The following is a 14,239-nucleotide window of genomic DNA, read 5'->3' as shown; positions in this document are numbered from 1 at the left end:
AACCCCATGGGGTACCTTATGTTATAACATGATGCCATTTGGATTAAAGCTTTTCCAAAGCCACTTATCAGAGAGCAATTGAAATCATCTTTCATAACTTAATTCATAAGACTCTTGAGGATTATGTAGAAAATATCTTGGTCAAGTCATTAGACATCTTAGATCACCTAAATCATTTAGAAGAGGCTTTTGACCATCTGGAAAAATATCATCTCATGTTGAACCAAAATAAGTGCATCTTTGGTGTCACATTAGGGAAACTTCCAGTGTTCATAGTTTCAAGGAGAGGTATAAATATTGACCCCAAGAAGGTCAAATCTATAATGGACATGCCTCCTCCCAAGACACTTAGAAAGCTCTAAATCCTATAAGGAAAGTTTTAATCAGTGCATAGATTCATCTCACAACTTGTAGATAATTGTCATCCATTCACACATCTGTTGCAAAAGGACCAAAGTTTCAAGTGAGATTGTCAAGGTAGCTTTGAAATGCTCAAGCAATTTTTGGAAAATATGCCAATCTTAGTGCCTCCATTTGTAGGAAGACCATTGATCTTGTACATAATGGCTATGCCAACATACCTAGGGATGCTCCTAGCTCAACTAGACAATGATGGAAAAGAGAGAGCCATATACTACTTAAGTTGTACTCTTTTTGGCTATGAACTTAATTATTCATTTATGGAAAAAGAATGTTTACCAATGATCTTCACCATGCAAAAACATTTCCATTACATACTTAGCCACATAGTAAAGCTCATCTCAAAAATTAACCCACTGAAACAAATGCTTTTACAAATAGCTCTCACAGGGTATCTAGAAAAGTGGGTCATGTTTCTTAGTGAGTTTGACATCTAGTATGTAGATTGGAAAGTAGTGAAAGGGAAAGTTGTTGAAAATTAGTTGGAAGATGCACCTCTAAAGATGACTATCCTTTGATTACATAATTTACTGATGAATATCTATGTATGATAGAAGAACAACCTCCATAGACACTTTACTTTGATGGATCTTATACATCTAATGGATTATAAGCAAGGATTTTTTTGGTCACCCCTCATGGTGATTCCATCCCCAAATCCTTCAAACTAATATTTCCACATACCAACATCATAGAAATACATAAGGCTATCATCACAAGACTTAGAATAAAAATTCAATAGAGCATCATAGAATTACAAGTTTTTGGTGATTTCCTACTCATCATAAAACAAGTCTTGGATGAGTATCAAAAAAGGGATGATAAGTTGTTTCCCTATAAAGAGATGGTAAACAAGATGAAGGAACATTTTTCCAAGCTCTAGCTCACACAAATCCCATAGCTTCAGAACGAGTATGTCGATGCTATGGCTACTATTGGCCCACTCTTAGATATTGCATAGGAAGCTTCACAATACTAGTTCTTACTTGAATAGTTACACAATCCCACTTATCTAAATCATGAATCAATGATGATTTGGATTTTGGATAGTCCCCAATCAGTTTGGTCAATCCCTTTGGTATAGGAAGTTTCACAATAATAGTTCTTACTTGAATAGTTACACAATCCCACTTATCTAAATCATGAATCAATGATGATTTGGATTTTGGTTAGTCCCCAATTCATGGTTACCTCAAAGGCGGTATCATCTCCCCCCATCTTACAAAACACCAACACCTCAACCTCATTAGCAAATCTTCCCACTACAACATTGTGGAAAAAACCTTTTATCATTGAGGTTATCACGATCTTCTTTCTCAATGTCTAGACTCAAATGAGGTCACTCCAACTTTAAATGAAGTACATACCAAACTTTGTGGTGCCCACATGAGTGGAAAGGTCCTACCTAATAAAATCTCAAGTGCTAGATATTATTGTCCCACATTAGAAAATGATGCTTGTGAGTTTGTTAATAAATGTCTACCATGTCAAGAGCATGGTAATCTAGTACATGCACGAGCACAAGATCTACAACACATTGCACCACCATTGCCCTTTGCATGTTGGGGTTTTGACTTTGCTGGGGTAATCGAACCCCTATATTTTGACAAACATAAATGGATCATCACAACTACTAATTATTATACCAAGTGGGTTGAAGCTGTAAGGATTTGCCTTAGGGAAAAATCACCCAAGATCAAGGAACTCAAGAAAAAGCATAGAATGGACCAAAGTATGATCAGAATAACAATATGATATTCAATTGATGTAATTGCATGTACATACACACTAGGAGTGCCTGAATATAAAGGCCTCTATAATGCTTCTAGAATGTCTAGGAGTCAACACATTGATAAGTCTTATAACCAAGCATATGTCCACCAAGAGTGGATTATCCTCCATTAAGCATAGGAGTAAGTGCGATGATGAGAGGATAAGCCTACAAAGATGTAGCACGTAAAATTATGTTGTAGATGCCATGTTCTTAATTAAGAGTGTGAATAACTGTGTTGTCTACATGACAACTCAGTTAATTATGCAAACTCCAGTGTTGTAGACACAATGTGTTGAATTAGAGTTGCTAATTCATGTGTTGTCAACATGACAACTCATAAGAGTACACAAAATCCTAGGTGTTGTTGGTGTTTGAAACTACTGAACAAAAAAATGCTCAATACCAACATGGTAATACTCATACAACCTAAGGAATAGCCAATTCCTACTAGCAATTATATGTGCAAATCATTTGTACCCAACTTCAACAAAACCAATGATGGTTTCCTACTCTTTAGGTTCTACTAAACCAAGGTGGGTGTACCTAGATAATTCACCAGGATATTGCTGTATGAAACTTAATTTAGTTTCATTCTAATTCTCATCTTCTGTCCCTATCACATATGCAATTTATCCATTTGTTGATACTCTCTAATTCATATATATCCCTTTAAAGAAGATTTGGTCACAATTCTCCTTGAATTTATAAAAAATCCCTGGTAATAGCAGCTACCTACAACTAAGAAATAATGTATAAACAAGTGTTGGACCAGCAATACAACCTTGATTGAAAATGATTTTGATTTTGAAATTGATTTAGCATGCAGAAGCAAGATTTACTCTCAACTATCAATGGTTTATATGACTAATGCCTTATCCATTGGGCAAAACTTACCATTGGTGGGGGATCTAATTCAAACAACTTGTGAATGAATTTATCAACAACAATCACCCATTCCCATTCTTATAAAATATCCTTTCCATAAACTCATGAATTCTATTGATCTATTGAAGCATTTATATAATTCATTGAATTAAAAGCAACAATAAAACCAATACACAACCAATCCAGATTGCATTCAGTCATATGAACTTTACTCAAATGATCTCAAAATAAACAAGTTCATAAAATGGAGACAGGAAGTGATGACACAGAAATGATGGTGCAAATACCCCTTTGTGTTATCTTATTTAAATGAGTAAGTAACCAGTAGAATTTCAACAAAGCCCAGAAAATTCAACTGGTTATGTCATATATCTCTAAGAAAAGTACACTTGAAAGTATCTAAAATACTACATGAAACAAGACCGACTGAACTATTTCTTGAGAACTCCAAAAAATACATTAGAATTCGGACCATCACATTGCCTTTAAAACTCATTTATATAGGCATGAGTTGCAACAAGCAAAGGGAAAATGTGATTGACAGGTGTCCTTCACAAAAAGATGCTTACATACACCTATCACAAAAAGACAAAAATGTGAATAACAGAAAGAATTATACATCAAACATTCTTTTATGGGTCCCTTTCTATTACACCATTTAGAAAGATAATGGTATTATGATATGATTCTTTGATCATTCTGATTCCTTAGAGTAAGTGGCCATCAAGCTTGAAAGTGATGAGTCATCTCCAATTACCTGCAAACTAATCTTAATCTAAGGATTCTTCTTGACTTCATCTTTAACTATAAGGATGACAGTTACTTTTACACCTTCTTCTTCCTCATCATCTTCTACCTCGTCACCTTCTACCATCTGCTCTATAGTCACAAATTAATCTTTCCACTCATTATAAGCAGTGTCATCTAGCCAATCAAAATTTAGAACTTCTCTTTGTACAATTATTAAAGAATTTGCAACTACCTCTATATCAACAAGATCTTTTCTAATGGTATTATAGAACAACTATACTTTTACCAACTCCTCATTTGTCATTGCCCATAACAACTGGCCCATTTCATTTATAACTTTATTCATCCTTTCACGAAAAATCTCATTTAGCTCTCTCTTCCATTCTTCCTTTTCTTTAACTTTATCAATAGTCTTTAAAGCACAAGGGAATAAATCAATTTTTTTTGCAAAATACTTGGAAAAGCAAATAGTTAATCTTTTTTGAAAAGAATATTGTTTATCATCAAATTCTTGCAATTTATTTAACAAATTAAAGATCTTTTATATTTGATGACAAGACAGCTGGATGATAGATATGCACATTGTGGTAATATCATTGTTCCTTTCTATGCATTTCTGCACAAGGGGTCTGAATTTATCCTCATTTCTTTTCAATTCATTCCTAATAGCTGCAAGCCCTGCTAACTGGTCAAAAAATGATGGCTAGTCAATTCTATCTACTAGATACATTATACCCTGCCTCAACTTTTCTTCATACTAATTGTTAAGTTCTACATGCAATGCATATAACTTATTCGTCTCTTCTTCAAAATCCTCTGCAGTATAGAACTGAGGCCTTTTTGGGGTATTTGGTATTTCAATAATTGGGGTTGATTGGAAGGTTTCAATAGGTGACCGTGGGGGTATGCAATCCTAGGTATACTGGATTCTCCCACTTTTCTTTTCCAAAGTATTTTCTCCATTTGAGTTACTTGGTTCTCTAGTGACTATATTTGCATACCCCTCTCCTCATATTCTTTTAAGACTTCTTCAAATCTGGCATTGAGTTGTGCAAACTTATCTTCCTCCTGGACAGACACCACACTGCCTAATTTTAACATCTCTGATGCCATCCCAATTATTTGCTTGCTGCCAACCTCACCAACCTTGAACACTATTAATGCACTAGTATGTTCTGCAGTAGAAATTTCTTGTATTCTGGTCTTATCCTTTTCTTAATAGACCAAATGACAAGGGTTTTGTGGTCATCACTAAATTTGACTCCTCTATGAGCCTGTAATACCTCTTCTTCAGTCTTAAATTGGACATCCTTTTGTTTCCTGACTAAATAAAATACCTGGCATTCACTACGTCCCATTCTGGTAAAATGAGGACTCCTAACTGTCTTACTACTTGCCTTCCGGCCTCAGGTGTAAATTGGGCAAAATCATTAAAAAATTTAGACTTCACCTCTTCTTTTATAATAGAGTCTGGTTTGTCTAGTTTCTCTACCTTTATCTTTTCACAAGTCTTTCCAAAATTGCCTATGTTTAACCTCCACAAAAATTGAGCAAAGGCTCTAGAATTCACAAAATTTTCATCATTAACAAACCTCTTAGAGGCTTGAGCAACTATAGGATCTATTTGCTTACCTTGGTAATCCACAGCAGTGAGATCCAAGGAAGGTGCAGGAGGTTCTTGTGGCTCTCCAATCTCCAAATTAGTGGAAGTAACAATTACATGCCTCTCTCCACCAATTTTTCTAAGTTGTTCCCTAAAAGATGCTTCATCATCTATCCAAATTGGAGACTAGCTTGGGGATTATTATTTTTCTTGAGAAGAAGAAGACCCTTGCTCTAACATTTGTCTTTTTGGAGCACTGGCTGTAGATGGAATTTCAGGCCTTGGTTTTTGTTGAAGGGGAGCCTGATGCACATTTTGAACCATTACATAACCTGCCCTTTTCTACAAAGTGTACTGACCAGGAGCCACTACATTTCTGCTATTTATCCTCCTTTGCACCTCTACAACCTTGTCTGGATAGGTCTTGACATATGTTGCCTTCTTCTCATTCATGGTTTGGATTATCATAGCAAACTTGTTCATTAATGCTTGCATCTTGGCTCCCCAATATTTTTTATCCTTGAATGGGTCATTATTGGAGTCAAAAGCATTAATGAACTCTAGAGTCTTACTAAATACTATCCATTTCTATTTTCTCAATTCTTGCTCTTATAAAGAAAAAATATTCCTGATGACATCCTTAAGATAGTATACCTGGTGCACCATGCGAGCAACCTTTGTCCTCTCTGTTAAGAGGTCATAGAATCCTTTAGTGTCAATAAATTTGGCATGAGATTCTACCATGTTGTATCTATCCAAGAACAAGTTGAGATCTTTCCACCCTTTCCTCACAAAAATGAAATCATGCACTACAGTAACAACTGGGAAAAAGGTACCCTTCTTAGGAAAATCCCTCTCATCAATTGTGCCTATCTGCCATAATAACTCTGCTATCCCTATTTTTAAAGGCACATGAAAAGGTAACACATGAGGCTTGCCCAAGAAGCCGTATACTCTTATTATTGTTGAGACATTATAAGGGATTATATCCCCCTAATTATGACTGACCAATAGCCCTTTTGCATGGTCCTTAGGTCTGACCATATCTAACAGTGCTTGTGGAATTCTAGGGCTATCCCCTCTCAAAAGAAATCTGAGCTTTGATGTAAAGTATCTATCAAACCTAACAAAACTGGCTTCTCTAGCCTCTGATGTCATATCCACACTCCATAATTGAACTAGATGCCTCTCTCCATCCTTGGTTATTTCCAGCTCCATACCCTTGGAGAAAAAGGTAAATCCCTTGTACAAGTATACATACATAAGCAATGAATACCAATATAATGGTTTGTCCACTTCCCCCCGTGCTATCCCCACCAAATCATTGTGAATTTCCTTTGCAAGAAAAGTAGCAAAATCTAGAATAGTGCTCATCCTAAATTGAAGAGTTTAATCCATAATAAGGACAATTGAGCCTGAGATTTTCTCAGCTTCATCCATTCCAAAAATCTTACAAAGAGAAAAATATAATGCTTGAGCCCTAAGGTTAAAATGTCTTCTCAGTAATGGCTCTGGGGTGCTGGTAGTAATCACAGACAAAGTACCAATTTTAGCAGCATGCTCCTATAGTGGCCCTATCCTTAAGTAAATCCTTTGAGCATCGTACCTTTCTTGAAGGTCATCCATATCAATGATTTCATGCACGGCGTGGTTATGGTTAAGGTTGAAAACCTCACTAATCAGTTCAGGGCAGACCCTAAAAAGATTCACTCCAGCATGGTTCTTTACCCACCTTGTAATTGGATCATATTTCTTGGCCAAATCCATCAATAAATCACTATCAAAGAAAACTGTGGGGACTGTTAATTTCCCAATGTCAAACTCCCAGGCATTGCTCATAGGAGTGTCCAATTTTCGCTTTGAAAACCATATTCTGAACAACTCTAGACCTCCCGTGCCAACCTGGGCATCTCTTACCCAATTAGTTTTATCATAGAAACCCTCTGCTATGGCTACCCTAGGGTGTTTAGGAATCAACTCCCTCCCCTTAGTTATTTCATGTACAGATAAAGGGAATTGTTCCAGAAAGTCATCGTGCATAGAGCATTTTAGATAATCAGTCTATTTGGTAAACTCTTTTCATGGGGGCATTTTGAGATTTGAAATTCTATCACACCAAATTCTTGCTACTCAGAAGTTTAAGATCACTTACCTGTGAAATTATGCTTCACTCTATGAAAATTTTTGTTGTAATTCAATGGATTTCTCTGCAAAATTATGTGCCCTAACTCCAAAAGTTCTTTGTGCTCTGATAACTTTTTGCAATTCTATGGTTCAATAATGGCAAGATCATGAACTATATTCGAGCATTGAAATCACATGAATGAGCTCTAAACCATATTAACTTCCAGTAGCCATTATTCTCAAGTTGCATCAAAAGTTCAAATCTTCTCTGTTAATTTCACTAGATTGGATAGCTTTAATTCAAAAAGTAACAAGCTTTATGGCCTTAAGAATGTGGCCACATGTTGCATTACCGCTTACCCACATTCTTTAAATTTCTTGCATCTTAAAATTGCGGGTAAGCACTATCCATTGATCAAGACAAGATAACCGATTACACAAGTTTACAATTGAAAAAGGCCCAGTTAGCTATACTAACCAGTAGGAAGTGTCCATGTGAACCTGTGCCTCCTGACAACTTCAACACAAGCGGGTCCCATATTAAATTCTAAGAAAGTGATTCTTGACATCATCATTGCCACGCGTCAGATTGGCGCATCCCCACTTTCCTTATCCAATAAACATCTTAATAAAGTGGGCATGCGCCCTTCATTGATCTGAACAAGATCAACGGTGACAAAAACTCTACATTGTATGGTCACATCATCCACTTGGACCAATGAAATAACTCTTCTCAACCCTCGTGCTCTAACCAATCTGACTACTGCATTAATTGCTGAAATATTCTTCGCCCATAGCATAAGTACTTCTAGCTAGGCACATCTGACATACAACAAGGTGTAACTCAACACTTTCCCCTAATCTTGGCCCCACTGTGACACATGGCACAAAGGTGCATACCCACATTTCTTATTTCTCGAGCAGTTTCAATATGTGGGCTTGTGCCAACCCTCAATCTTTGAAGGATCTATGGTTGATAAAACTTCAATCCTATCTGGTAAACAAACTTCTTCATTGGCACAACTAGCAGTACATATCAGCAATCACCTTACAACTTGGCATACCACAACACACACTAGAGATTCTCGACCCCACCTTGCTACATGTCAAAAAATTGCTTGCTCGCTTTATTTATCTCTTGTGCAGCTTGAAAATGTGGGCATGTGCTGGCCTTTGATCTCACACAGATCAACGGTCATAGAATCATGTGTCTTAAAAATACCACGTCAGCCAAACTGATGAATAGAATACTGCTCTCCAGTCCAATTCATTTGACAATTTCCATGGAAGACACCTCAATATCATCCTTGGAAACAGTGGGCCCATGCTGTCAGACTATGCTATGTATCCTGTTTGCGCTTCCCCGCATTATTTAATTCTTGAGCATCTTCTAATTGTAGGAAAGTGCTAGCCCTTGATTTGAATGAAATCAATGGTTGATGAATCTTGGTGATAAAGAGATACCTCTGTTAATAAATCAATGAATTACATCAAAGGAATTACAGAATGTGCATGAAAGGTACTGACAAGTCTGCAAAAGGGTTCCTGACAATTTATGACTAATCGCAAACTTTGCGGTGCACTGAGACTTTAAACAGGCAAGGGCTATGTGTCATCAAAGCACATGCCCACATTGTTTAAAAACCTTGCATCTCAACATTGCGGGAATGCAATACCCATTGATCAAGAGAAGATCAACGGTCACACAAATTTTGTGTTGCATAGGATATTTCTTCAATAAAATAATCTAGCCAAATGCAAACAAAGCATAATCAATAAGGTTTAAGTGAGATTTTAATGAAGTCATGCTTGCATAAGCCCAATCTTAGGGTAAAAATGATATGCCTTAAAATCATTTTTGAAAAATTACTTTCAATTTTTTTTCAAGACTAGGATAAAATAAAATAAGGCATTAAGGTTTTACACAATTAGGGTTTTTCAATGATTGCTCTGTTGACAAACCTTGAGGATTTAATAAAATTTTGATGACACAGAGACTAGGATATGAACTAGGGCAATCTAAGGATTTGAAAAATACAAGGAACAAAACCCTAATTTGCAAGATACAATGTCTTAAATGATTTTTCATAAAATTTTCAAAATTTTTCTACATTGTGAAAAATTAGACCAACAAGTGTCAAACTAATAAATTACAAAATAATGCATCAACATAAGTAAACTTAAGTAAAGTGTAATAAGTAAATACTTATTTACACCAACACCCCCCCTTAAGTGTAACTTAGGGGAATGCACTTAAGCTTACAAAAGTTAGGATGAAAATGCATGATGGGTCCCGACTACTAGGCCATGTTAGGTACCCATGTACAAAAAGAAATGAAATCTCTCATAAAGTGGAGAAAGAGGAAAAACCTTATGGAAAAAACCCTCCCCAAAATAGAGAGATGAAAAAAAAAGATGCATGGATGGATGGAGTAATCAAGACCCCCCCATTATGTCATACATCATGTATATACAATAGAGAAGTATGAGAAGAACACAATGCAAAAAGAGGAAAATGTCCCCCCCATAAAAGAGAAGAAGAAGAAGAAAGGAGACAAGGTAGCAAACCCCCCCCGAAAAAAAAATGTAGATTGTCGATAAGTTATAGCTGCTCCAATGTAGAAGCTGATCCATGATTGCTAAATACTATTCCTCCCCTTTGGAAGAAACAATGTCATAGGTACATATGAGATGCTTCCCCAATTTATAGAAAGAATCCCAAAGATGAATGGTATCTCTAAAACCTACTCAACTATCCCTGTGTCGATATTGACAATCACCCCTTCCAATGCTGCTGAAAAGAACAATGTTGGATCTAGCAAGGATGGATGTAGAATGTATTCCAAAGAACCATGTGTCTCCTTAAATGATAAAGAGACCTCCTACAACTGCTATACATAAGGATCCACAATAATATCAATGTGGAAAGACTGATCATGTAGAGAATGAATAGGAGGATTAGAGTGAGCCCTCACAACAACTAGAGAAGGATCTTCTTCATCAAAGAGAAGATGTATATCATCAATGATGTCCTCCAAACCTGCAATGTGTGACTCCACAAATAAACCTGAAATATCTATTATGTAGTCATCCCCTGATGCTAGAGTTGGAAGACAAGGTGTACCCAATTGTACTAAATTGAATGGACCTATCACTGTAGCAATTTGTGCATGTGGAATTTGCAGATGTTGTGACTTTTTACTATATCTATCAATAGGATCCCACATATCTAAATCTGTTGAATTACTATAACTACTATCACTATGAATTTCCACTATGTATGAAGTAGGAGAGGATTAGAGGATATGTAGTGCCTGCCCCTAGGTCACATTTTTGTTATCATTGTCGAACTCTTTTAGGGCTAGTTTTATGTTGATGGTTAGCAGCATTGTTTTGAGACTATCAGATATGTGCTATGGATTTAGTTAATATATGATGAAATTACTTGGTACTTTATATTTCATGTGTGCATGATGATTATTACATTGCTTTCAGTTATTGATAATGATTAGATAGATGGTTTATTCTATGTGTTTTCTTATGGATACTTACCCCATACTTGCATGTGTATGGTGTGCGTGCTTGTTTCCTTTCTGTATGGGATTTCTGATGTGGTTAAGGAAGGGAGTCGTAGTCACCTGCTAGTTGGGATCTACATGATACACCACTTCCTACCATTGCTTGTTTAGTTTAGTATATGTTGTGCTTGTACATGCATGGTTTTTATGTAGGTTACAGGTTTCGGGTATCGACTTCCCTAAATTACCAGGATGAGCGTACCCTATCACATTATCTCAATGATAAGAGAGGGGAGATAAATTCTCAAGTCCAAATCCCAACCCTTTAAGCCATTTTTCCTAATTCGAAATTAGGACAAGTATCTGAGTTGAGTACCCTCTGAATATGTTGGATAACGTAATTCATGATATTAACCCTTGGTTTGATTTTGTATGTATATTGGCTATGATGGGTTTTCGTATTTTATTTTATGAGTCTTTGATGTATTTTCTATTAATTAAGCCTAATTAAAAGATTTAATTAATGGTTTAATTTAATGAAAAATTAATATAGTATTTTAATATTTATTTTATTTAATTAATTAGAAAATTAATTAAATAAAATAATTAAATTTGAAGATAAAAGTTATAATTTTAAAGTTGGTATGTGATAATATTTATTTAAATTAATAAATATTTTATCAATTAAGTTTCGAAAATAAATGTAAAAGTGAAAAATATATTTAAAATTATTAAAAGATTCTAGATTTCATGTGAATTAAATATAAATATATTAAAGTTAAACAAGTGGAGATATTAAAGTTAGTGCATGAGATTTAAAATTTAATAAAATAATAAATAAATGAATAAAGTAAATATTACATTAATTAATGTGCATTATTTTAATGTTTGCTCACATAGGAGTTGGCAAATTCTCGGGAGTTGTCATGTAGACAACACAGGAGTTTGCACTCTAAGAATGCACAAGTTGTCTACACTTAGGAGTTAGCATATTATTTGAGCACATGGTGTCTACAACCTTATGACTCATCTAGAAGGTTGGAGAAGACTCATGCTTATCTTCTAGTTGTTTCTAGACACATTCTAGATGCTTCTTAGAGGTCTTTAAATAGAGGCTCTCCTAGTGTGTTTGGACAAGCTTCAAAGCTTACATGCATTTGAGAAGCTCATATGCTTCTACATGCTCATATGTTTCTACGTGCTCCTATGCTTCTTCAAGCACTTTCAATCACGTGGGAATTTCGATTGGCTTGGATCTTGGAAGAATTGTGAATGTTGGAGAAGGAAGGGATTTTCTATGGACTTCTGAGGGATGGCAAATTAGCATCAGTGTCCAGGTGCACTTGTGATTTTTGCTTATTCTATTTGCACTCTTTCTCTTCCTGTCTTCGTTGTGTCTGTTATATGTGTCTGAATACTCTCTATGATTGAATCTGCAATTTGAATTGGAATCTAGATATGTAAGTTAATTTTTATTTGGTTGAGAAGAAAACATTATAAAACCCTAGCTTCCATTCATGAAAAGAAATTAGATCTGAATCGGGTTTGGATTCGAATTTATATTGTGAAATTAGATAGACAAAGATTTGTATTTTGACAAGAATTCTAAGTTAAATTTTATAATCAAACCGATTAGAAGAAATAATAGGTTAATCACCTTTTTGGGAAGAATTCTTAATTCGTCTAATTGGAAAACCCTTCTTGTTTACAAATTATGTATATGTTTTATTTTAAAAATATACATATGTATTACAATCTGCCTACGTATATACACACACACACACACACACACACACACACACACACACACACACATATATACATATACATATACACATACATATATATACGTATACATATACATATACATATACATATACATATACATATACATATACATATACATATACATATACATATACATATACATATATATGCATACGTATGTTTATTTAAAACACTGGTCATTAAATCGTGATGGAAAAACACTTGTTATAATATCCGAATCGCAACCTATGTTGAAAAAAAAACATTTTTTTATGAAAAATATTATTAAAAAATTAAAAAATTAAACATAATATTTGGGTGGGTGAGATTTATACCCACTGCACCCCCCTCTTTTTGTTTCAATAGCACTTATGACGCAGGTCTGCGTGATCGCAGAGTACTTGCGTCATTGCAGGGTACCTGCGATCAGCAAACCCCGTATTATTAAAGGCTGCTACGATGTCAAAATCATATTTTAAGTTGTAATATTATGAAGTATTAATATTATAAGTTTTAATTAATAGTTTTATTAAATGTAAATTTTAATTGAAAGTTTTAATATACAGTTAGTAATAATTGTTGTAAATACGCTTCTTTATTATTGTTAATATATTTTAATTATATTTAAATTTAGTGGTATATTAATTAGTGAAAGTATGTATCATTTCTGGTTTGGTTATTAATAATTTTTATTATTATTAATTATTAAAATTATTAATGAGACAATTATTTATTAATAATTGTTAAGTGTAACAAATTATTAATGAATAGCATAAATATTTTGATTAAAATTTTATTTGAGATTAGTTAATAATTGAAGTATTATAATAAGTTATTAATCAAACTAAATAAATGAGATTTAATCGAGATCGAACTTACGTGGATTATTTAACGAAAATGAATTTATAATAACAATGTTTTCAACAAATTGGAAATTAACTCTTGAGCGATCATCAATTATAATTTGAAACATTTACTTTAGTCGATGATTTCAGATATTATGGGGGATTAAACTTAATTGACTTAACTATTTAGACAGGATATCTATAGGGTAGCAGTGAGTCTTCTCGCTTGAAATATTCATTGAGCTAGTAATATAGTAATCAAATTATTAGATAATCTAAATAATTGCAAATTATTTGATGATTAAGTTATGCGAGAGAGTCTTAATCGAAAATGATTATCATTAATATGAATTTGTTAAGGAAATATTAGTATTCATTAAAGAAAGACGAATGTGGTCATTGTAGATTTATTAATAAGATTTCCAATATAGCTTGTTATTAAATAGTAACAAGTTATTATTATTGAACTATTAATATGATTATTTGTGTATTGGGTTATAGTTGACTTTTAAATTATAGATAGTTATTAATCAACTGATATTCATTGGGTCGT

The sequence above is a fragment of the Cupressus sempervirens genome, chromosome 10, assembly GCF_028749045.1.
Source record: "Cupressus sempervirens isolate cs-2001-9-10 chromosome 10, ASM2874904v1, whole genome shotgun sequence".
Taxonomy (NCBI): Eukaryota; Viridiplantae; Streptophyta; class Pinopsida; order Cupressales; family Cupressaceae; genus Cupressus; species Cupressus sempervirens.
This window is presented reverse-complemented; position numbering follows the sequence as displayed.